Source organism: Camelus dromedarius, chromosome 19, assembly GCF_036321535.1.
Source record: "Camelus dromedarius isolate mCamDro1 chromosome 19, mCamDro1.pat, whole genome shotgun sequence".
Lineage (NCBI taxonomy): Eukaryota > Metazoa > Chordata > Mammalia > Artiodactyla > Camelidae > Camelus > Camelus dromedarius.
The window spans coordinates 38,648,370-38,672,692 of NC_087454.1; the positions used below are offsets into that span (position 1 = coordinate 38,648,370).

Here is a 24,323-nt window from a genome sequence, read left to right on the forward strand (position 1 = left end):
GGCAATCATTGCCTGCCTCACTGTCACAAAAGGTCTTCTCAGTATCTTCTTCTAGAGGCTCTATCATTTTAGCTTTTAAGCATAAGCTTATGGCACTTCTAGAAGAAATTTTTGTGTATGGTGTCAAGACAGGGGCACAGTTCTTTTTTTTTTTTTTCTTTTAAGATTTAAATATCCAGTGTCATTTACTGGGAAGGTTTTCCTTTGCTCATTGTCATGTTTAATGTGTTAAAGGTATGGTGTAAACATGATGAGTGTATAATGTACAGTAAAATAAAGTATAGTAAAATAAAGCACATAAGATAGTATAGTAAATATATAGTATAGTGTAATATATAATGTTTAGTAAAATAAAGCACATGAAGTATAGTGAAATAAAGATCACAGTGTTAACCTATATGTGAACCATCTTGCAATACTGACCCGCAACGTGTTTGTTTCAATACAACGAAAACGGTGACTGCCTTACAATTATTAAGCATGACATGTGTTCAGACTGTGCTTTGATATTATATATAGCTGTCTGGCATTTTTGCTTTTTCCTCAGAACTTAGAACACACTCTTTTAAGGAAATGTGAATACACTTTCCTCTTTGTGATTGAGGAGGAGGCTAACCATCCTGTAGGTCTTGATGCTTCCAGACACTGTCAAGGACAGTATTCTTTCAGTAGAGAATTAAGATATTTGCTGCTAATGAGCCGAGATAATACCTAGTAAAACCTGAATGACTGCACTGTGTCCTCAGCAGCAAAGAAGGTTCTAGTATGACAAAAGAGTAGGGAATAGTTGAGGCATTAAACATTTCATTAAAAAAAAAATAGACCATGTAATTTTGGATAGTGGTTTATACGCTTTTTCTATTTTTGCAAGAAACGAATATGTTGTAGGGAAACAGTATAATGTACAGAGTTGACAGCCTGATCCCGGGTGAAACAGACCTCCAGACAGATGACACAGACCTCCAGCTGCATCCACTGAGATCGCCTGTTGGTATCTCTTGATCTCCAATGACACGTTAAGTACCAGCATTGCTATCACCCTGAAATGTGACACAAAGTGTTGGAAATCGCCCAAGGGCATAAATGACTGGTGGCTTTTAGATTAATTCCGAAAGCACAGGTACTAAACCACTATCATTTCGTAAACACTTAGGTGCTCATCATGTCAACACTAATAGCCAAAACGCAGATTGAACAATGATCCAGACTGACATCATGCATCAGTGCTGGCATCTGACAAGGTAGTTCTTGGGGGAGTGCGTTTACACAGGCAGGGAGGTGCTCCCTGAAGGAAAAGGATCGTGATGTGGGTTGTGGAAGTAGCAACGCAGTGGACAGCTTCTGTTTGGATTTGGACAGGAAGAAAAATGGATTCAGATGCCATCGAGTGATGTAGCGTTGCGAAGTCCTGAAGTGTATTCCCACGGCGGTATTCAAAACCTCCTGGAGAAAGCTGAGAGAAGGAAATCTATTTTGTTTTTCTCAAAAGATATATATTTGATTAGATGATCTATGAATATCCTTTTTATTTTATATTTTAAACATTTCATGGTATCGGGTAGTAATTCTTTATGTTACCTTAAAGGAAAACCGCTTTTGAAATTGATCTGAATGTGAAGTGTGCGAATGCATGATTTATGTTAGAGTAGTGTATAGATACATGTAAGTCCGTGAAAGACGATGTCTTTTATGTAAGTATCGGACTTCACCATGTTAGTTTAAGATCCACATTGGGTGAATAGGAGAGAAAAAATTCTCCAAAGTATCTAGTGTTTACCATTAATTAGCAGCTCATTTTGACCACTTCCAGTAGAGATGAAAAAATAAATATAACTTTCTTAGATGCAGTAAAACCTGATAACTGGTACTATTTAATTGATGTTTTAGAGGATTCACTGTTTGTTTTGACCCCTGTTCTCTTAGAACCCTGAACCCCTTCTTCAGGGCACTGAATTGCCCACCCTTGTTCTCTGGCTGCAGCCAAAGGGATCAGAGCAGCCACCCCGACTTTTTCTGGTGAGAAATTGGCATTAAAAGCAAGAAGAAGCCAGTCCAATTTGGGCTGGTTCCTAGTACAGGGGAGATGTAACTCTGGAGCTGTAAGCCTGATCTTCAGAACAAAACAGTTACACAGACTGAGGCCATTTGAGAGAGAATTCCCTGAGATTGCTGTGGCCTTCTAAGGAAGTCTTTCAAGGGCCCAGCTAACCTTGGTTCCTTGAGAAGCAGCCCCAGAATTTTTCCAAGTTATGCACTTTTCTGATAATTAGGTAAGGTGGGTCCAATTGTTTTATGTTGTTTGCAATTAAGGAAGAACAGAACTGGTTTTAGTATAATAGCAATCTTGTGTTCTGTTTCAGTCTGTGCTCCTCAAAAGCAGATGCTGAGATGAGGATTCGAATGTAGAAACTTACGCGTGCTAACACTGATGGCCAGTGCTGAAATGAACTGAAACGCCAGGGCAACTTTGCTCATCTCTGAAGAGTGGGCATTTTCTTTGAGTGCTTGTGAGTCTCATTATAATGATTTTTAAATTTAAAATGCCTGTTTAAGTATGCATCATTATTTAAAACATTTTCTTTTCAAACTCTTCATATTAATCCTAGGAGATGGCGTGAAAAGGGCAAAGGGCACAGCTATCAGGTCGTCCTGTTCACTGTGGAATCCTCTTTGCTGTTGATAGGTGCGGATAAATATGCATTGCAGATTTGCCTTCTTCATTTTGAGTGACATGAAGTTCAAATGTATTTAACAAGTTTGCATAATGTCTGACACTCTTCTGCAGAAGTAGACCTGGAAACAAAGAATTTATTTTGGAAGTGATTTCAAGCAGTGGTGAAGTTGGACATAAGGCAGCCAACAAAGGGTTTTTTGGTCCAAGCAGGTTACCGGCATGTCACCTGGGGGCCACAAAAGCAGGCTCTGGCAGCTGATGACAGCCTGTAGGGCAGGATTGGGTAGGCCCCCGTCTGTTGGAAGTTGGGCAGGTGTGCCCTGAAGTTGAAAGAGTGAGAGACCGACAGGCACAGACATTTCCCCGTGCGAAGGACGCTGTAACGTAAGATTGCTTTATTCTGTATTTTCGCCCTGTAGGACAGACCGAACGTGCAGGAGACCCTTGTGAGTCAGCCTAGCAGGGAGGAGGATGGCTTGTCTGCCCAGCCTCCGCCTGCCCCTCAGACAACACATGGATAAACATGAATTAGGCTTGGAGAGAACCTCCCCTGAAATGTTTCTCTGTGAATGATCTTTAGAATAATGCTGCTCTTTATTGGAGCCGAGGCCAAATATTGTAGCTGCCTGATCACAGCTGCCTGCCACGTTACAAATCACCGCTTGCAAGGTGACACAAGGTGCCTTTAGCAAAAGCTAAATGAGTTACTTCAAATAGTATGTTTGTATTCAAAAGGGACGTGGCTGGTGGTTCAGGAGTGACAGTCTTTTTCTTTTGGTTTCAAAAGGCTCTACCTTTCCCTTTGCTGCTGGGAGCAGAAAGCCTGCCGGGAGCAGGTGGATAGAAGGTATTTCTAATTGGGAGAGAGAATGAGGAAAGGATTTTTGTGGAACAATCACAAGGTCTCTCGTTTTCTCTTGTAATATTTATAGACTTTCAGGTTGGTTAAACTAAAGGTAATTGAAAATGTAACATTTAGTTAATTCATTTTCGTAATCCTTCCTCAATTAGCTTTCTTATTTAAAAAATAATCCCACGCTTGTTAATCCTTTATATGTGTTAAATTTGGAAGGCTCTATTTAATTTAACCATTAGGGATATGACTCAAAAATTCATATACACACATAAGCACACACACGTCACACTCACACCCATACCTGCACACACACTCATGCCCACACCCGCTCACATACACACACTCACACACCCACTCACACGCACACCTGCTCACATACACACACATACACTCACACACTCACACACCTGCTCACATACACACACTCACACACAGCCACACACACACTCACACACACCCGTACACACATACACTCTGCGTTGTTACAGGAATCCTGTTTCTCCCCATCGAGGTAGAAGCTAATTAACTAACAAAATTGGTTTGTATCTGAGAGGAGACAGCTGCTTGTTTAGCAAGGGCGGCCAGCAGGAGGCAGTTTGTCTTCAGCGGTCTCTTTTATCCCGACCTCTCGTCGTTGAATTGTTTACCGCGTGGGCAAGAGTAACTAAGTCGATTTTCTGTCTAAACACTGTGTTAGCATCTAATGCGTCACAGGTACCTTCCGGGGTCCCTGCTTTCTCTCTCAGGTTCCTTAACAACGTTATCAGTGACACTTTCACCTTAGTAACTGCTTGTGTGAACCCTGGCTCATTAAAAAAATGCCTTTTTCTTTACTGATATTAGCCAAAATACCAGTTTCTTGTTATCATTCCTCTGGATCTGTTGTGTTCAAGAGTTTATTTTAATTTTACGTGGTGGAACTGTTGATCTTATGAACTTAGTGGGTAGGGGTAGGGCCCTGAAACATTCGTTATTCAGTTGTTAGTCGTGACATATCTGTGGAAGTTCTGGAAAGACGGTACAACCTTGAATGGCACTTCATCTTTGAGCTCCTTTTCAACTTACAGATTGAATGATTCTAATAAGGAATAGGAAAAAAATAGGCTCAGTATATTGGATGATAAGGGAAATAATGAATTAAAAAGGTAGATTAAAAAAAAAAAGGAAAAGTAAAGATGAGCAGTCAGTGAGATTGGGGTTCCGTGCGTATACACCTCTACTCTCACTGCCCCAGGGGCTGTAAAGTCCACTATCACATTTCACCATGAGAATAAGTCAAAAACCGTTCACAGTGCTGTGAGGGTTCTCACAAAAAGAGAGGTCTGTAGGAATATTGCGAGGATGAAGCCGACCTGTGGTCTTTGTGGCGTCAGTGCCCTAAGGGACTTAAAACACCCCCATGTTGAATTTGAAATTCTTTATGTGAGCCAATAAACTTTCTTTTGAAATGAATATAATAGCTATTTTAGAGCTCACAGAAGCAAACAGAGTTGTGGCCGTATATTTCTTTGGGTCGCAGACTTTTTGATGAAGGGAACGAGGCCTGAGCATTTCTGGTGTGATGTGTCCCTGTGAAGAGAGAGCTCTGGCAGGCCCCTGCAACACTGACAATCATTATTTTAAAACTGGCATTAAGATATGAGACATGAAGGTAACATAGTAAAATTACCAGCTAGTATGTTTCCAAAAAATGATAGGATTCCATGACATCTGATACTAGCTGATACTTACTACCTGACTTTAGGTGATGTTAAAGAATACGTATTGTTAACGCCTTTCCATTTCTCTAGCTGGACACTCACTTTAGTTGTGCTATTAAATCAGGCCTATTTTAAATGAGAAATATCTTGTTGATGTTTTCTGATTGCATTAGGTATATAACTATGTATCTGACTGTAGTTTTTGAGAAAATAAAGCTTCCCTTGGTGCTTTTAACTTGGTAATAGAAAGACAGTGGTGTCCTATAATTTTCATCCTGAGAGTTTAGATTATATCTCCGAAATTAACGCAATTTTGGATATGCACGGTTTTGAACAACTCAGTGCATGAATTAATTGTAAATGTTACTCTGTAGGCAAGACGTAAAACTCGTGAGTGGAGACCGTTTCATCTCAAGGCTTGGTGCACGTCATCATAAACTATTGGATGTGAAGTGGTAATTAAGATGACTTAATAGATATTATTATTTAAAGACACCTTGTTTCACAAGTTAAGAAACCAGTAGTTATATACATTTGTGAAATCATGTTACAGAGGGTAGTCGAGAAAAATATGTGTGTATTTGCAGCAGTTTGAGAGATGAAGTGGTATTTTTAAATGGTAAAATATGAAAACAGTTGGTATCAATTATTCTAGTTGAAATTAAGATATTATCATTCTGCTAAACAAAAATATGTGTTGCTTTCATTGTAGTGGACGTTAATCATGTGTGAATAATGGATAGTTGAGACAAAGCACAGCGACTCTTATTTTTAAAAATATTTTCGAAAAATACTGTCGATCATTTGTGTAATGGAAAAAATGAGTTGATAAGACAACAGCCTTCTGAGTCCTACAAATTCCTAAAAGATCTGCTGTGTTTTTAAGCATAAAAAACATTCCACATCTTGTGCTGAATTATTTATTTCTAAGAAATAATTTATAAAGTTACTTAAAGTAAATTGGATTTTTTCCTATGGAAATTTCATATTATTTAATGTGCTTTTTAAAATTAGGTTGTACAAAATGCACTTAACCACACGTGGTATAGAAAATGCAAATATAAACTTCTGTTACTAATGAGCCCTTTCTTTGAATTTTCTGGGCAAATACAGTGTATGCCAGTATATGAGTATCAGGTTTGTTTCATAAAATTTTTATGTTTAAACTTGTAGTCAAATTTGGTCTCTTTTTTTCCTCCTAGTTTTGTTGAGATATAATTGAGATACAGCACTGTAGCAGTTTAAGGTGTACGCATAATGATTTTACTTACAAACATCTTGAAATGATTATCACAGTAAGTTTAGCGAACATACATAATTCATAAGTGATCATTTCCTTTTGCTATGCAAAAGCTTTTTAGTTTGATGTAGTACTGTTTGTTTATGTTTGCTTTCAGGTTGCACATCTTGCAGTTTAATTTGAGAGAGAGAAAGAGAGAGAGACCGAGAGAGAGAGAGAGAGAGAGAGGAGAGATAATACCTTAATAATTTTCTACTGCCCAAAACGAAAAACTTCCAAGGGAAGGGTAGCATTGACCCAGCTTTGTCTCAGCCAGCTTTTTCTGTTACCAAAGGCAAGTTCGTGTGCCCGCCGCACCACGAGGCCAAACAAACTGAAGCATTGAAGTTTGGAGCAGAGAGAGGTTTATTGCAGGGCCGAGCAAGGAGGATGGGGTACCTCATGTCCAAGAGAACCCCGAACTCTCCAAAGGATTTCAGCAAAACATATTTAAAGGCCAGCTGAAGGTAGGGGAGTCTCAGGGTACATGATCAGCTCATGCACAATGATGTTGAGGTAACAGGGCGGTCAACACCATCACCCCACCCTGGTGCCAGAAGGTCTGGGGGCAGTTGTGCCCTCAATCATTGAGTAGTTAATTGCTTCCCTTGGGTGATGGTTTTAAGCCTCTGAAAAACTCAGGAAGTATACACGAGATCTGGGTCCTTCAGAGAGGAGCTGGAGCAGAGGATGGCGTGGGGGGTTAGCAAGCAATGAATATTATCTTTATTGTTTCTCAGCGCCTATTAAAAACTTCCAAAACCTGAGGGGAAGAACACCTTTCTAAGAAATTTATTACGCTTTTATCATTCTTCTTCTTATAAGTTCAGTTGATAAGTGTTATTATGTGAAGTGCTTAGCCGAGAATGTCCACCTCCTTGGTAATAGGTAAGCTGTTCAATGATGTTCACAATGACCCACTTTGAGATGCTGTAAGTGGTAATGACACTGGATTTTAAATTACTTTGAACATTTAGTCTTCCATCGGAGTCTTAATCTTCTTTCTGCTTGGTCCAAGTTGAAAAAAAAAAAAAAACAAAATTCCTCCTTTGCATTAGTAGTTTTAGTTAATTCTGTTAATTCCTCATGCTCTTGTGTTAGTAACTACATTTTCCCCCTTAAATCAGAGAGATAATGGAAGGTAATATACATGCAACTGTAATTTACGGTAACTTAAGTTTATCTTGCGACTACAAACCCAACTATAAAGTGAAGCTAAGAACTCTAATAGGCCAATAACTGAGAATTACTGATTTTTGTGTAACTTATTTCCCAGTTAGCAGTTCTACCTGAAAATAATTGGGACTGAAATTTGAAATGTGTATTTGCTTCAGGATTGTGTCCCGCTGGAGAAAACACAGAGGAAGACTGGTTTTGTAACATTGCAGGAAGACTTTCCTTCATCCTCACTGAAACGTTATTGGATTTGAAAAATGGGGATATTCTCCATAGGGTCCTTCCAATAGGAATTAATACCTTACCTACAGCCTCTTGATTGACGTGCAGAATGATGGTAATAGTCTTCCGTAGTATTAGCTGAGATTGTTTTAGGCATTGATTTTGTACCAGTTACAAAATTGCAAAGTGCTTATACCTTCTGTCTTTTTTCGTAGTGAGGATTCCTCTGTGAAACAGGAATAATCCTTCGCTTTCTTTTACAGATGAGGAATCTGAGGTTTAGAGAACCAAGGATCAAGATTTAGTGCAACAGCAAAGTCTAGAACCCAGGTCTGCCAGAGCCCAGTAGACTTACATTCTAAATAACTGTGTTATGCATAATATAATGTTTGTAAAATATTGAGTGCAGTTGATTTCTCTAAATATTCCGTATTATTTCAGTATAATTTTGCCAAGGGTTCTCCGTTTCTCCCAAGGCTAGACCTTTCCTGTTTGTGTTAAATGACTTTAAATGTAAGCACGTGCTCTTTTTGGGGTGATCTGTACTATAATATTCATGGAAATAGAATCTAAACTTAATAGAATTTTGGCTCTGGTGAGTTGATTTTTAAATGCACCAGAACTGATCACCACAATACTGCTGTTGACCAGAGGAGTCGGAGCAGAGAGGGGCTGTTTTCTAAGCTTTTAGGAGAAATCTCTCCCCATTCTCACCCAGGAGACAGTGTGTGTGTATGAATGTGTTTGGGAATTGATCAGGCTTTATCTTTATAAAAGGTTTTTAAAAAATTATTTCAACCAAATTTTTTGGTTGAGGACTCAGTGCTCTATGAGTTTCCTTAAAAAAAACTTAAAATAATTCACCACCAGGTAACGATTTAGTGTTGACACTTTTTATGACTTGCCTGATAAATTGAGTTTCCTTTATTAAAAAGTGCATTATATTTGATGAGTGTATTTGCGTGAAAATTGAATTCATTTGAGGAGGACATGACCGTATAATATTTTGCTTTGGCAAATTAGGGAAAATCTCTAACAAGTCAGAAGTCACTAAGGTATGTATAGATATATTTCCCTGAAAGCTTCATTAAAGATACATGAGGGCTCATTTTTCTTTTCCTACTTTGTCAGCATTTGAAAATGGCTCTGTATCTTTCCTCTGAAAGCTGACTTTGATTAAATGCCCTGTGTACTATGCCCTGAAAAGTTTTTCCTTTGTAAAGCAGGATATTTAAAATTGTATGCTGTAGATTGAAAAGAACAAGACCAGAATTCCTGTGACGTATCTTACTAGTCCCGCTGATAAGAAGATCTGGGAAAGCACACTTGAAAAATGAACTATTAGCTCTAGAAAAGAGATGGGGGTTGAGGTGTTTCTGATACAGGATTCTCAGATTTATTTTAGCTGAGACAACACGTTTTTGAAGCTACAAAATCATGTAACTCTAGCTAGCTTATAGAACTTGCTGAATAATCAAAAGACATCCTGTCCACAGCGTGGACCTCTTCAGTCCTGGTTCTCTGGGTGTTATAACCTCCCTCGCTTTCTTTGACAGACAGTTCACTTATAACCACAACCCTTTATTGTAATATTCATTCCTCCACTTTGATGAAACTTTTTCACAGATCAAACAAGGTTAATAGTAGCCTATGGGGGCAATTTTAACACATTTTTATGTATCCAATAATTAATTATATTAAGAGTTGTAGAATCTCCAGTTAGATCATATTATTTGGCCATGAGCCCATTTATGTGTATATGCATGTATGAATGTGGTGGCTGTCATATTTCTAGAAATTTTTCTCAACAGGTAAGTATTGGCACATAATTTCTGTTTTGTGTTAAAAATACACATTGACTCTTTTAAGATGTAAATAGACATTGAGCTGATTCTTGCCAATGATGATTTTGAGAATCACGTATATTTAGGACAGAACTTTGCTTTCAACGGAAAGTGCTCAAAGTAGAAACATAACTATCATCAAATGTAATGATCTGTTGTTGAGTTTTCAGAAGAGTTTGGCCACACTTTTGAATTTAGAGGAACCAAGTTGAAAACAATATTCAATGAAGTGTCTTTTAGAGTAGTGACGCTAAGATTTTCTTTGTGAAACCTGCATGGGATTAAAGCATTCAGTTAGAATTTCCTTGTTAAGATATCTGGACCACAGACATGACGTTTATGAGATTAAAATGCTAGAAAAGTAACCAAACAATAAGTGTTTAAAAGTGACAGAGAATGGCAAGATTGCGGAGCAGTGCAGCCTTCCGGTAGGCGTTAACAGGAGGGGGAACGTCCCTGAATTGCATGTCCACCTTGTGTTCAGATACTTAGTAGTCAGTCCCCAGGAACCCTTCTGGATGCTTGAATCTGGTGGCTGTGTTTTTATTATTTTAGTATATGAGGATCTTGGGAAGAGGACCTAGAACTCATCAAATGCTGTCATTGCCACCCCTACAGAACAGAAAGTCACCTTTACTTCCTTGGTGCGAGCGGGCGTGGAGCCCGGTGCGAGAGGGCGTGGAGCTCGGTGCGAGCGGGCGTGGAGCTGGGCCATGTGGCCTGGAAGACCACAGCCCTGAGGCTGTGAGGTGCAGGTTTTTGTCTGGCTGGCTCTGCCCGTTGTGCCACTTAACAGGCACAGACTGTTCCAGATGCAAGGACTGAGACATGGCAAGACCAGTGCAGGCTGCTGTGTTCGTAGATACTACACTCAAAAGACTTGGGGTTGGTGTGCAGATGGACTTAAGTCAGAGACCTGTAATGGAGCTCTTGGGATGCAGATTAAAGCTACTGTGTAATCTCCTTCTGCTTGTCGGTCTACACTGGGGCACTGGTTTGATGACATGGCAACTCAGTTCACCTCCCTTATAGAAAGATGTTGGATGTCAGAAAAAAACATATTTCTTCCTTTGAAACCAATTTACTGCAGTATAGCTGGCTTGGAATATTATATTAGTTTCAGGTGTGCAACATGGTAGTTCAATACTTTTATAGATTACACACTATGCAGAGTTGCTATAAAATGTTGACTCTGTTTCCAGTGCAACGCATTTCTTCTCTGTGCCTGAGCTGTGCTTCCCCCGAGATCCAGCTCACTGTCTTTAATTTATTCTCAAAATGGTCTTCTGATTGCCCCTTAGTGGTGTCTCTGTGCTTCCTTCATTAGCACAGTGGTGACACGGGGTACCCTTCGCGCACTTCTTTCTTGACCTTTGACCTTTGTTTTTTAAGAGAGATTGAGACCTTGAGGTTATATAGGCAGGTGGATCTCAAATTCCTTTAAATCTTTTTAAAAACTACAGTCGTCCAACCATGAAAAGAGCCTTTTAAAAATAGGCTAATCCCACCCAACTCTCCATGGATTCATGCTCTTTATGGTGTATATTTATATATACATATAAACGTTCCTAACTTAGAAAAATGAGGAAATATTTCAACCCGTATTTAGGATAGCTAGCAAAACCCAACACAGGAAACTGATAAAGCAAACAAAACCCATAATTTCATGTACAAATTTAAATGGAAGACCCCTCTTTTTAAAAGCAGCAAGTGACAGGAACAAGTAATAGTTTGTTTTGTTTCTGTTTTGCTCCGGGAATGACACTGTGATCCAGTCATTAGAAATATGATACATATAATTTATCACACTAATTGATTAAAGAGGAAAAGAAGGCATGGAATATATTGGAAAACTATTAAAAAAAAAAAAAAGAGGCATTCAGTACACCGTAGTAGGTTCTCAGTACCTGGTGCATAGGATGCTTTAATTGTAGGTTCACGTCTACCATCTTGTAAATGTCTATTGTGTGAAACTGTTGGCTTGGCATTTTATGTACCTCCTAACTCATCCTCCCAGTGGTCTGGAGAGGTCAGTGATGGTATCTCTATCTTATATACAAAGACTGAAAGGATTACGAATGGAGGGGTAGGGTTTGAACCCCCAGAGCCTGGCTCCAAATTCGTTCTTTCTCATTAGTCCCTTATTACAAGCGCTTCTGTTCCTTGTCCTTAAATTGTTTTCTCTCCCATTAGAATGAAGTTTTTTACATTCTACTTCTCAGGTAGTTATTATATCTTATTTTCAAGTCGGCTGAACTCTGTGCTTTTCTTTACAGTTCAAAGTAAAGGTGAAATATAAGAAAACCACCGTGGGGGGCCGGCCCTCGGTCTAGTCCCTTCACGTGGCTGCGGTTGGTTTACCAGCTGCCCCCCAGCGTGAATGTTTCCATTTCACATTTCTCTGTTGAGGCTCCTGAATCTTACTCTATTGCAGTAATATTTGCATCTAGATTTGAAATCGGTCCACAAGTATGAGGGCATCATGTCAATATTGACCAAGAGGTTCTCTGATCATGGTAGGAGCCCATGGAAACTGAATGCTTCCTGCCTCATAAATCACTGACATTTTCTCAAAAAGTGTTCTATTCAGTTGTATGTCCCTGTGTGTTGCTGGAGCAGCTCGTGCCACGCCCAGGCAGGTAGCAGTGCATCTTGTATTGAGGCCACTGTGTCATTTCCCTTTCATTTCAGACTCGGAGGCTGAGCTGATGCAAAGTGCACAGAATGGGAAGGCGTCTCTGAAAAAAGTCATCCGTGTACATACAGATCTGTTTTATAGATTCGCGCATCTGTTTCTCCCAGACCTTTTGTCATTCTCTGAGGGTTCTGGTTGTGGCACCTGACCAAGTAGATACAAGCAAAGAGGCGTGTTCTGTAAGCATGACACGCAGGCCAGCTCCGGATCGGATTTTAAATTGTGTCTGTGCCATAAGGGCAAATGTCTTGAAAGAAACAAGAAAATCGTTGGTTCTGCGAGAGAGTACGTTGTTCACTTCTCGACTTGCGAGGATGTAATTGATAAAAGAGATGTATTTTTCTTTTTTCTTCAGTGCTGTGGAGGTTGGCTCTGGTTCAGAATACAATTTAGTCTGTTAACTTCTAGGAAAAAGGCTCCTTGTAGCGAAGACTTTCCTTCTTTGCTGTGTTATCCCCTATTTAAATTCAGTAACTACCATTCCTCTTGGAGGATTCATTCTGAGCCGCGGTTCTGTTTTCTCCAGGGGCCAGTGGGCATGTCTGGAGACTTTTTGCTCATTGCATCCAGGGAATGTTACTGGCACCTGGGAGTTAGAGCCTGGGGATGCTGGTAAATATGCCACAGTGCACAGAATGGCCACCATAGCCGAACACGCCTGCCCCAAACATCAGTAGTTGAGAAACCCTGCTCAAAAATGTGTTCTTGTTTTGTAATTTCAGTAAGCAGGGAAGAAGGGATCATCATGAGAAATGAATAACCTGCCTCTGCAATTTTAAGCGGACCATTTTTGTCTTTCTGCTGCACTTGGCTCACAAATCTGAGCTCTTACATAGTCCCGATAATGATGGCTAATGCTTTCTGAGCAATGACTACATGGTAGGCACCGTGACACATGTTCCATCATCCTCATTTGTGAATAAAAATTAGACATGCAGTATTTCAGTGATTTGTCTAAAGTCACACTCATAGTTGGTGGTGGAACTGAGATGCAAACCACCTGGTTCCAGAGCATCTCCTCTTGAACAGGGTTGCACGCTGCCTCTTGGGTTCCTCAGAGACACCTGCCTTCAACATTCTTATGCAGGATAACAGCACTGTTGGGAAAAAAAATTCATGCAGAACTATGAGGACTAGCACAGGTGTAAATATATTTTCCAACCTTGACTGGTTTACTTAGTAATCACTTTATTTTCTTTTTTCCTTCTATTTTCGGAGGAAAATGCCTTCAGCACTTTCCTAAAATGCTTCTTATTTCAAATATGTGACCTATCTTTTGTCACAGAAAAAAGATTGTTGGGGTTTTCTATTAATTCTCAATGAGCACCTTCTTTTGCATCCTTTTATGACGTCTAGTCTCCTCATCATCTTTAGTTTTTGCTCATAAAGTTACTGTGAAGATGCTGAGAAGTCAACAGAGCTTAAGCTTTGGGTCTCTTTTGTGTATTCTTTTCAAAGACCTCTAGCAATGTGTTCCTATGGTTTGATGATTTTGTAAATTCTCTGCAATGAGATGATTTTACTTTATCCTTTCAACAGCTTTTTATTTTGAAATACTTCAAACCTGCAGAAAGACACAGCAAGAAAGACACCCAGTTGGGGTGAAAAGGTGCTGATCTAAGTAACTCAGAGCATGAGTGTGGTCCCTAAGGTCAAAGGCGAGGGGAAGGGCACGCAGCGCTGTGTTCTGCTGATGGAGCCCTGCTCTGGGGATACAGGTTCCCAGTTCTGAAACCGCACACGCGCTGGGATTGGACAGTGGAGGGGAAGGCGTGGTGGGTGGGAGGAGCCACGGTCCTCATCGTCCACCTGCAGGGGAGAAGCCAGGCTGATCCCTACGGTAATGGATTCAGCTTGAAGACCCGAGCGTGAACGCCTGCTTGGTATAAAATATATTATATTACACTGTGATATTACACTTATGGCTTGATGTGTGTGTGTGATTAGTATACACACATGCATTTATTTCCTTGCTCTGTCTGTTGAGCCTAGGAACGGTGCCGTTCTGGGAGCAGTAAGATACTTAGTACCGAGATTCTGCTTTTATATACATTTCTACTTGTTATAAAAACAAAAATAAAGCAAGATCCTTGGAGAAATCTCAGGTTTTAAGACAGGGAAATGAAAAAATGACACAGGGGCCCATGGAAAAAAACTCCCAATGGCAAATCTGAAGCAATTTGAATGAAAAATAAAATAAAGCAGTGTTGGATTAGAATCCAAAATATAAAATAAATAGAGTCCACATTGATATAACTTATAAAGAATTAAATGGGGAGAATACAAAAATGTTCTGAGCAAGAAAATCCCACATAATTTGTACAGATACTTTGCCGTCAAGGAGGAAGGAGGCGAATCATAAATCCTCTCTTTTTTTAAAAAAGTATTTTGGGGGGAGGGAGGTATTAGGTTTATTTATTTATTTACTTATTTATTTAGTGGAGGGACTGGGGATTGAACCCAGGACCTCGTGCACGCTAGGCATGTGCTCTACCACTAAGCTACACCCTCCCACTCATAACTCCTCTCTTAAGTGGGGGCTGCGTATAGTAACTTCCCTCCAAAGTGCTCAGTATGGAAAGGCAGGAGAAGAGAGACTTTGCAGTGAAGAAATCCAACAGATGCCACTCAGCCTGGCCATCAGGGTCACCGTCAGTCGTGTTAAGTCCTGTGGATAGTGTGTATCCAGGTCATAACCTGATGAGAATGTTCCTTCAGCTTCCTTGTATTTCTCCCCAACACATGACCCTCGTCTAATCATGAGAAAAACTTCAGGCAAATGCCAAATGAGGGTATTTTACAGGACACCTGGCTGGTACCCCTCAATACTGTCGCAGTTGTCAAAAACAAAGAAAACCTGAGAAAAATGTCACAGCCAGGAGACGTCTGAGGAGACTGACGACAAAATGGGACGTCCTGTCCTGGATGTGATCCTGACGCAGAAAAAGGACGTTAGGTGAAAACTAAGGAAATCAAAATAAAGCATGGACGTTAGTTAGTAATAGTGTATCAGTTTTGGTTCATTAACAGTGACAAGTGTGCCACACGGAGAGAAGATGTTAACAATCAGAGGATCTGTGTGCAGAAATATGAGAACCGTCTGTACTACCTTCTCAACTTTCTACACTAAATCTGTTCTAAAATAAACTGTTTAAAAAGTTGAAGACATATCTCTGTCGTCTGGATTGGCAGTTGACCACATTTGTGCTTTGAGTGTGTGTTCCTTCCAGTTGTTGTATCCTTACATTGTTTGGATTGTTGACTTATAATTAGATTCAGAAGAAACATTTTCAGCAAAATATGACCTGGGAGATTGAACTTCCCCTGGTGTCATGGTAGAAGGCACGTGGTTTCAATTCACCCCATTATTGCTTCTGCTAAGTTAGTTCACTTGATTAAGGCGCTGCAGATTTATTTAAGATAATATTTATTTTAAATAAATAAAATATTATTTAAGATTTATTTACGATAATTTCCCCACTGTAGTTAATTAGTAAATAACCTATAGTTTGGGACTGTATATAAACATATACTGTTCCTAGAAATCTGTCACCCAGTGGTTTTAGCATCCATTGATGATCATTGCTTGAGTCATTGATTACCTTGAGGGTTTGGCTGTTTTAAAATTCCATCATTTTTTTTTCCCTAAATTTAGTAACTTGCCGTCTTCTTTAAATACGAGCTTTCGCGTCCCCCTTCAGCTTGTTATGTTTGGATGCTGCTGTGATTTCATGAATTTTTATTTCGTGTTTATACTCCTGTTACTTTCATTGTTCTCTTTCCATTCATTTTGCCCCAAGTTTGGCCAGTAGGAGCCATGTGCACAAGAAGATATTTGCGGCTCACTTTGTACTTTCCCCCTAGAACCCTGGAATCAAACATTTCTCTAAAAATATTAGGATTTTTTTTTTTCAAATTGACTTTAGAAATAAAATTCAGGGTGATGGGTGTGTTTGTTGTTCTTTGTTCCTCCTGGAGTTTTAGGGAACGTAGCTATGAAATATACACATGTGTACAAACACATGCCTCATAACATGTCTATGTATTTGTGTGTGTGTGTGTGTGTGTGTGTGTGTGTGTGTAAGTAATCAAGAGATCATCTTCACGCTTGAAATTGAAATCCAACAATTCAGAGTTCACCTGCCCCCTCTCTACTTTATATCTGCCTCCTTCTCCCACAATGAAGATTCTGGTTCCTCAAACATCACTATATTTACTCATCTGCTCTGTACTTAAGTGTATACGAGCTAGCTGCAGCATTTCTACACTGGTGTCACTATCTACTCATTTAAAAAGCCTGATGAATCAAAGTTAAGTTTGCTTGTGTGACAATGAAATAAAATTCCCTTGCAGAAAGAACTTAGAAAACAGGGGCCCGGAACCAGATGGAGCCCAGCAGCGAGGGCAGACCTGGGGTTCATCACTGCTCTGTGCTCTCAAAACAAGACAAAAAAAAAAAAAAAAAACCAACAAACAAATCTCTCAACCAGTCTCCATGTTCCCGCATCAGTCAGTGTAGGCTGGGTTATGCTGTGGTAATAAGTGAGTCCAAAAATCTCGATGGTTTAAAATGCAAAAGGATCTTTGTTGCTCAAGCTACGTGTCGGTGGCACATCGGCTCTCTGTCTGGCCCATGTTATATTTACTTCATTATTACAGTGGTGGAGCAGCCTCTGTCTAGAACACTGGGCGTCGTCACTGCAGTGAGAAAAGAGGTACGTCAAACGGCGAACCATCACTTCCAGTTGCCGCAGAGGACGTAGCTCTCTTCAGCCCATATTCCGTTAGATGAAGGAAGTGTTACGTCCTCTCTGAGCTCAGGCAGGCAGGGGTGAATGAGGGTGGAATAGCACCTCTCACAGGGCACTGGAATGCTTAGATTCTGGAATGCAGTCTGCTGCCCTAGGTCAGGTTCGGGTGACAGCTGAAATTTTGTCTCGGACTTCTTTTTCTCCCTTATTTAAACCTGGGTTATTTTAATACATTAAATAAAAATGCACCAACTGGGTTACAAAATAAAACCCAAAAACCGAAAAATCAGTGGAAGGCACTTCTTTTCTCTGCCAGGGTTCCTGCTTGGAAGATCCCCAGAGAAAAGCGTGGTCGCAGCCCGTCACGAGGACATGTGGCCAGGCTGTGAATGTCGCCCAGCTCGTGTTTGAGTCTCCCAGTGTTTTGCCTTGGAAACCCTTCTGCCCCCTTCACCTCCAGGGAGGCACTTACAGTATAGCCCAGGGCTGAGCATCCACAGTTTGCAGACCTGTGAGCAATGAAACTACCCTTTTATTTCAAGATACCCTGATTCATTTCTGGGTTTTACTTCTGATTTTAGGACAACACGTGGCAGTTTCCTTTTATTCCTACGGTGTATCTAGAAAAGGCATCTGATCAGAATACTGTATCTAAAGTAGGTGGAATTATTTCTGTGTGTGGTTCTGTTTGTTATTACATCATTTGACGTACTGTGAGGTGTATTAGATTCTTTGTATGCGATTTTAGAATCTTCATTTTGATTTATTTTTAAACCCTGTAAAATACTGATTCCTGTAGTTCTGTGGTGTCCAGAATATCATCTAAATGGAATCATACAACATACAGCTTTGGGGTTCTGGTTTCTCTCACTTAAGACAACGTACTTAAGCTCCGTCCTTGTTTTGCGTGAATTGGTAGTTTGTTCCTGTCTGTGTGTGTGTTTTTTTTCCTTTTTTGCAACAATGAATACATCACTCTAGAATTTTCTTACACGTGTTTGTGTGAATGTAAGTTTTCATTTTACTTGGGTAGATGCCATGGAGTGAGATTGCTTATGGACTAAGTACCACGGCGTATGTTTTTAACTCTAGAAGAAACTTCCAAACTGTCCAATTTTTTCTGTAACTTAATCAACTTATTCATTTTGTTCCTTTCTTAGGTGATGATGTAAAAATATCATGTCTAATGAAATGATTTTCTTTTTCTGAGATGAAACCGTATCTTTTGAGAAACTGTGCAAGAACTAAAATCAAGACAGAATAAATGAGTGACTTTTTTTTTTTTGGAGTAGGTTGAAAATAACTGTTCTGCCATACTCGTTTGGGACTCAGGACCAAAAAAAGCGTGGTTCGTGTTTTTCCTAAAGGCAAACCTAAGACTTTTCTAGGAATGAGAATTGAGAAAAAATAGAGGGAGAAAGAGACATACTATTCTTTTTTCCTTACTTTTGTTTTGTTTTTTTTTTAAATTTATTTTTATACAGTTTTTAAAGGTTACACTTCATTTACAGGTATTGCAAAACATTGGCTATATTCCTTGTGTTGTACGATATTTTGTAGCCTGTCTTATACCAAGTAGTTTGAGCCTCCCACCCCCCACCCCCAGCTCCTATACTGTCCCTCTCCACCAACTGGTAACCCTTAGTTTGTTCTCTATATCTGTGAGTTTGCTTCTTTTTTGTTATATTCACGAGTTTGTTGTATTGTTTAGATTCAACATATAAGTGATATCATATAATATTTATCTTTCTCTGTCTGACTTATTTCATGTAGCCTGATGCCCTCCAAATCCATCCAGGTTGATGCAAATGGCAAAATTGAGTTCTTTTTTGTGGCTGAGTAGCATTCTCTTGTATAATATACCACATCTTCTTTGTCTGTTCATCCATTGAGGGACACTTAGGTTGCTTCTATACCTTGGCAGTTGTAAATAATGCTGCTGTGAACATGTGTGCATGTGTCTTATCAAATTAGTGTATTTTTTTTTCCAGTTATATACTTAGGAATTAAATTGCTGGGTCATGTGATAGTTCTATTTTTACTTTTTGAGAAACCTCCATACTGTTTTCCACAGTGGCTGCACCAATTTACATTCCTATCAACAACATAGGAAGGTTCCCTTTTCTCCACATCCTCTCAACATTTGTTATTTGTAGACTGTTTGATGATGGACTTCCTGACAGGTGTGAGGTGGTATCTCACTGTGGTTTTGATTTGCATTTCCTGATGATTAGTGATGTTGAGCATCCTTTCATGTGCCTGTTGGCCATCTGCATTTCCTCTTTGGAAAAATGTCTGTTCAGTTTTTCTGCTTATTTTGAATCAGTTTTTTTGATGTTGAGCTGTATGAGCTGTTTACATATGTTGGATATTAATGCCTTGGTGATCATATCGTTTGCAGATATTTTCTGCCATTCAGTAGGTTTATCCCAGGAATGCAAGGTGTTTTCTGTATCTGCAAATCAATCAATGTGATACACCACATTAACAAACTGAAGAATAAAAACCATATGATCATCTCAATGGATGCAGAAAAAGCTTCTGATAAAATTCGACATCCATGTATGATAAAGACTTTGCAGAAAGTGGGCCTAGAGGGAACATACCTCAACATACTAAAGGCCATGTATGACAGACCCACAGCTAGCATCATACTTAATGGGGAAAAGCTGAAAGCATTTCCTCTAAGATCAGAAACAGGACAAGCCACTTTTATTCAACATAGTTTTGGAAGTGCTAGCCATAGCAATCAGAGATGAAAAAATAAAAGGAATTCAAATTGGAAAAGAAGAAGTAAAACTATCACTTTTTGCAGATGACATGATACTTAAGTAGACACAGAAATCCTAAATATGACACCAGAAAACTACTAGAGCCCATCAGTGAATTTGGTAAAGTTGCAGGATACAAAATTGATACACAGACATCAGCTGCATTTCTATACACTAACAAAAAAATAACAGAAGAGAAATTAAGGAAGTAATCCCATTACTATCACATCAAAAATAATAAAATACCTAGAAATAAACCTACCTAAGGAGGCCAAAGGAGTGTACCCAAAAAACTACAAAAAGATAAGACGTTCATGAAAGAAATTGAAGACAACACAAACAGATGGAAAGAGATACAGTGTTCTTGGATTGGAAAAATCAATATTATTGAAATAGCCGTAGTACCCAAAGCAACATACAGATTCAGTGCAATCCCTATCAAAATACCAATGACATTTTTCACAGAACTGGAACAAACAATTTCAAAATTTGTATGGAAACACAAAAGACCGCAAGTAGCCAAAACAATCTTGAGAAAGAAGAGAGAGGCAGAAATTACATGCCCTGATCTCAGGCTATACTACAGAGCTAAAGTAATCAAAACAGTATGATGCTGGCACAGAAAAAGACACAGAGGTCACTGGAACGGAATGGAGAGCCAGGAAATAAACCCACACACTTACGGTCAATTAATCTATGACAAAGGAGACAAGAATATGCAACGGGGAAAAGACAGTTCCTTCAGTGGTGGTGCTGGGAAAACTGGACAGCTGCCTTGTAAAAGAGTGAAATTAGAACATTCTCTAACACCGTGTACAAAAATAAACTCAAAATGGATTAAAGGCCTAAACGTAAAACCAGTTACTCTAAAACTAGAGGAAAGCAGGCAGAACACGCTGACATAAATCGTGGGGATATGTTTTCGAATTTGTCTCCTAAAGCAAAGGAAATGAAAGCAACAATAAACAAATGGAACCAAATTAAACTGAAAAGCTGTGTACAGCAAAGGACACTGCTGATGAAACGGACACACCACACCGTTCTGACAGCGGGAACGTCTTTCTACGCGAAATGTTGCATTAGATGCCACGTTAGAACAAGGAGGGGTGGTTAAGCTGCAAGGAGTCAGAGTCAGCTTTGGCTTAGATGTGCCTGGGTGGGAAATATCAATGCTTGTTTGGCAGGACAGGCTTACCTTGTTAACCTCATATGCCAACAGTTTCAGCCTGAAAATATTTTGATTTGCTTTACTCGACTTTCTCATTTGTATCTTGTTTCCAAGGACAGATTTGCTTTTGGTATCATTGCATCAAAGTACAGTGGCAGCTCACTCATAGTGCAGATTTAAGTGTCCCCACTGTGGGTTGGACAGAGGACAGCCATACTCAGACCAACACAGATGTGAACAGTAGGATGAGCATCAATCCAGTGTGAGCTGTGTTGGTGAGATGTGAAAGGGGTCAGTCTGTGTACCTCAGGCCTCCTGTAAAATGAGTACCTTGCAATACTGGGTGAGGTCCTCGTCCATAAAGATGCATATTTTTCATTCATGGGTATTGCTGAACTGGTATGCAAAATAATGTAAACCAGAATATATAGGTGTATAAATTGATGTATACCGAATGAAACTTACCTTTAAAAATGATTTTAATTATATTTTCATCTTATATGTTGATTTGAATTAACCCACCATATCTTGAGGCTGTTCTTTTCTCATATGTAAGTATTGATGGTCAGTGTATATAAAATGCATAATTATTAGTGCTTTAAATAGTTTATGGTTGTTTTGCAATGCTTCCTAGATTTTGAGAGTAAATTCAGTACTTTGGATTTTCGTTTGTTTTAATCAAAACAAAACAAAACAAAACAACACTGGCACTTCCTTGCAGACTTTAACCAATCATACACCAATGTCTTGAAACAACGTTGGAACAATGTGGTAATGGATGCTTTAGGGTAACGTAAATGCTGTTTAATACATTCAAGGTTTGACAGTAATTTTGTTCAAGAGCTTAACTGTACGTTCTTAGTAACAAAGGAAAACTTTTTCCCTTATGTAATAGAACTTGCTACTTAAATCAGATTATATCCTATTTCAAAATGTAAATATTAAATATATAAATTTTGTATGTATTTACATATATATCCCTGGGAAATTTTATAGAGCTGGCATTTACAAATGTTATAAAAATCCCAAGCATTTTGAAACCATGTAAATATTTGTCAATAATGACAAGTGACTTTCTATGTAGTATCTTTATGACAAATATAAAATCAAATGCCATTGGCTATTTATTTGTTTGTGTGTATGTTGGAATTCGGCTTGGAGTGAAGTGAATTGAAGATATTTCTGATCTCACTTTCTTGGTGACTCAGTTTTGTGTCTCTCCCTTCTAAGAAGTGTGTCATTCTTTGACAAAAGGGTGTTTTATTGGAAATGCATAATTTTAAAGCTCTCCTTAGACAAGAACATTAGATCCTTTAATCATATTCTTAAATGTTAATCATGATGAAACTGAGGTTCAGAGAATTTTAATGATGTGTGTGAGCCATGCTGTTGGATATTGACAGGAGAAAAAGAGCTCCTGACATTCGTGGCTCTGCTCATTCCGTTAGATCAGGCTGTGGTTTGTTCTCTCTGATATTTTAAAGATACGGACCCCCCCTCCCCACCAGTGTTCCTCAGCCTGAAATCTCAGGGGTGTTATCATGGGAAGTATCAACAGTTTAATTACTTGTTTGTTTTCTGATAACTGTTCTGAGTACTGAAATTAACACTTGCTTGTTTCAGAAAAAAAAAAAGTGTCAACCAAAAATAAGTAGATTGTTCTGTAAAACTTAAGCCAAAATTTATAGGAATTCTTTGCCTTTGTCCTTCATTATTTTCCAATCTCAGGTAATATATAAGAATTTTAATAGTTAAGGGGCATTTGGATATCACCCTTCAGGTTTTACTTGTACTGTTTTCATTCTCATACCTGTTTATGGCTGCTGTATTTGTAAGCAAAGCCCTCAGAAACCTCAGAGCTTTCATCATTCAGCATTGTTTCTGTTTCTGCTTCTGGTCTTCATGAGGTTTCTAATTTAGATCTCTTTGGGGAAAGGGTATATATCTCAGTGGTAGAGCATGTGCTTAGTATGCGTGAGGTCCTGGGTTCAAGCCCCAGTATCTCCACTTAATAAATAAATGAATAAGTAAATCTAATTACCTCCCCCCCTGGGGTGTGGCGGGGAACTAATTTAGATCTCTTTGCTCTCTCACCCACACTCTTCTTGGAGAAAGAAGAACAGTGCTGGAACAGTGCTCACCAGGTATAGCGAGCTTTTCCCTACTAGTGGCAATAATTGTTACGTTTTCTCACTCCCTTTATCACCCTGTGCATATTATAAGTGAAAAATCTCCTTTACTGTTGCTATAGGCACATAGGCAATTCATAAAGGACTCTACTGCATTATATTACGGGGTTTTTTTTATTGTATGTCAAAAATAATTCATCATCGAGGATTCTTTTGAAAACAAGTTAGTGGCCTGTGTCAAGACAATGAAAAATGTTGATTATTTTCATTAAGCCAACTCCATAAACAGAAAGAGAACATGGAAAGGACTTTAAATGATCTAATTTTCCTTCTCTGAAATTAAAAAAAGAAAAAGATAATCCAGATCGTTAATATGACTTACTCAAGACTATAATGCTAGTTCCAATAAATAAATAAATAAATAAATAAATAAATAAATAAATAAATAAATAAAATGCTAGGAAAATCAGAATGTTTGATTTTTGTGGACTCACAAATTATTTTCAAAGTAATTAATTAACATGGTTTTCATTTTGTATAAGTTCCTAAGTGACCCCATGGGAGAGTTGTGGTTTGTTGTTTACTTGGGGGAAGCAGGTGGTGAGGGAAGGAAGCACTTTGCTGATCTAGCCATTTATTTTGTTCAGTTTTAAGTAGATTCAGAATGTTTTTCCATTTTAATCCCTTAAATGAGTGTCACTGAAAACTTTATATTCCGATCAAGTTCTCAGGGGAAACTTTGCATTTCTGCTGCCTTCCTGGGAAAGTCTTTGGGAATACTCAGCGAGGAAACACAAGATAAGTAAACAGAATCTGATCCCAGAGGAAATCAATATAGTTGTGGGCCCGGAAGATAAAATTAAAAAGCTAACAAAATTCTCCATAATCATTAGCCTCAGAAAGATTTTAGGAGAGAATGTGACTTCCAGTTTCAAGACTGTGGAAATAGAAGCAGAGTGTAGGCGGGTGAACAGGTGGGTTCAGAGCAAGTGGCAGGTGGTGGGACCAGTGAACTGAACATTACGTTCCAAACAGTGTGAGAATATCAGAAAGTGATG

The 24,323-nt window shown here is 39.0% G+C and overlaps 1 protein-coding gene across 4 annotated transcripts in view; it reads left to right on the plus strand.

Moving 5' to 3' along the window:
- Nucleotides 1-24,323, plus strand: part of KHDRBS2 (KH RNA binding domain containing, signal transduction associated 2) — a 522,708-nt gene that overhangs the window by 13,498 nt on the left and 484,887 nt on the right. The gene's annotated exons all lie outside the window — the stretch shown is intronic.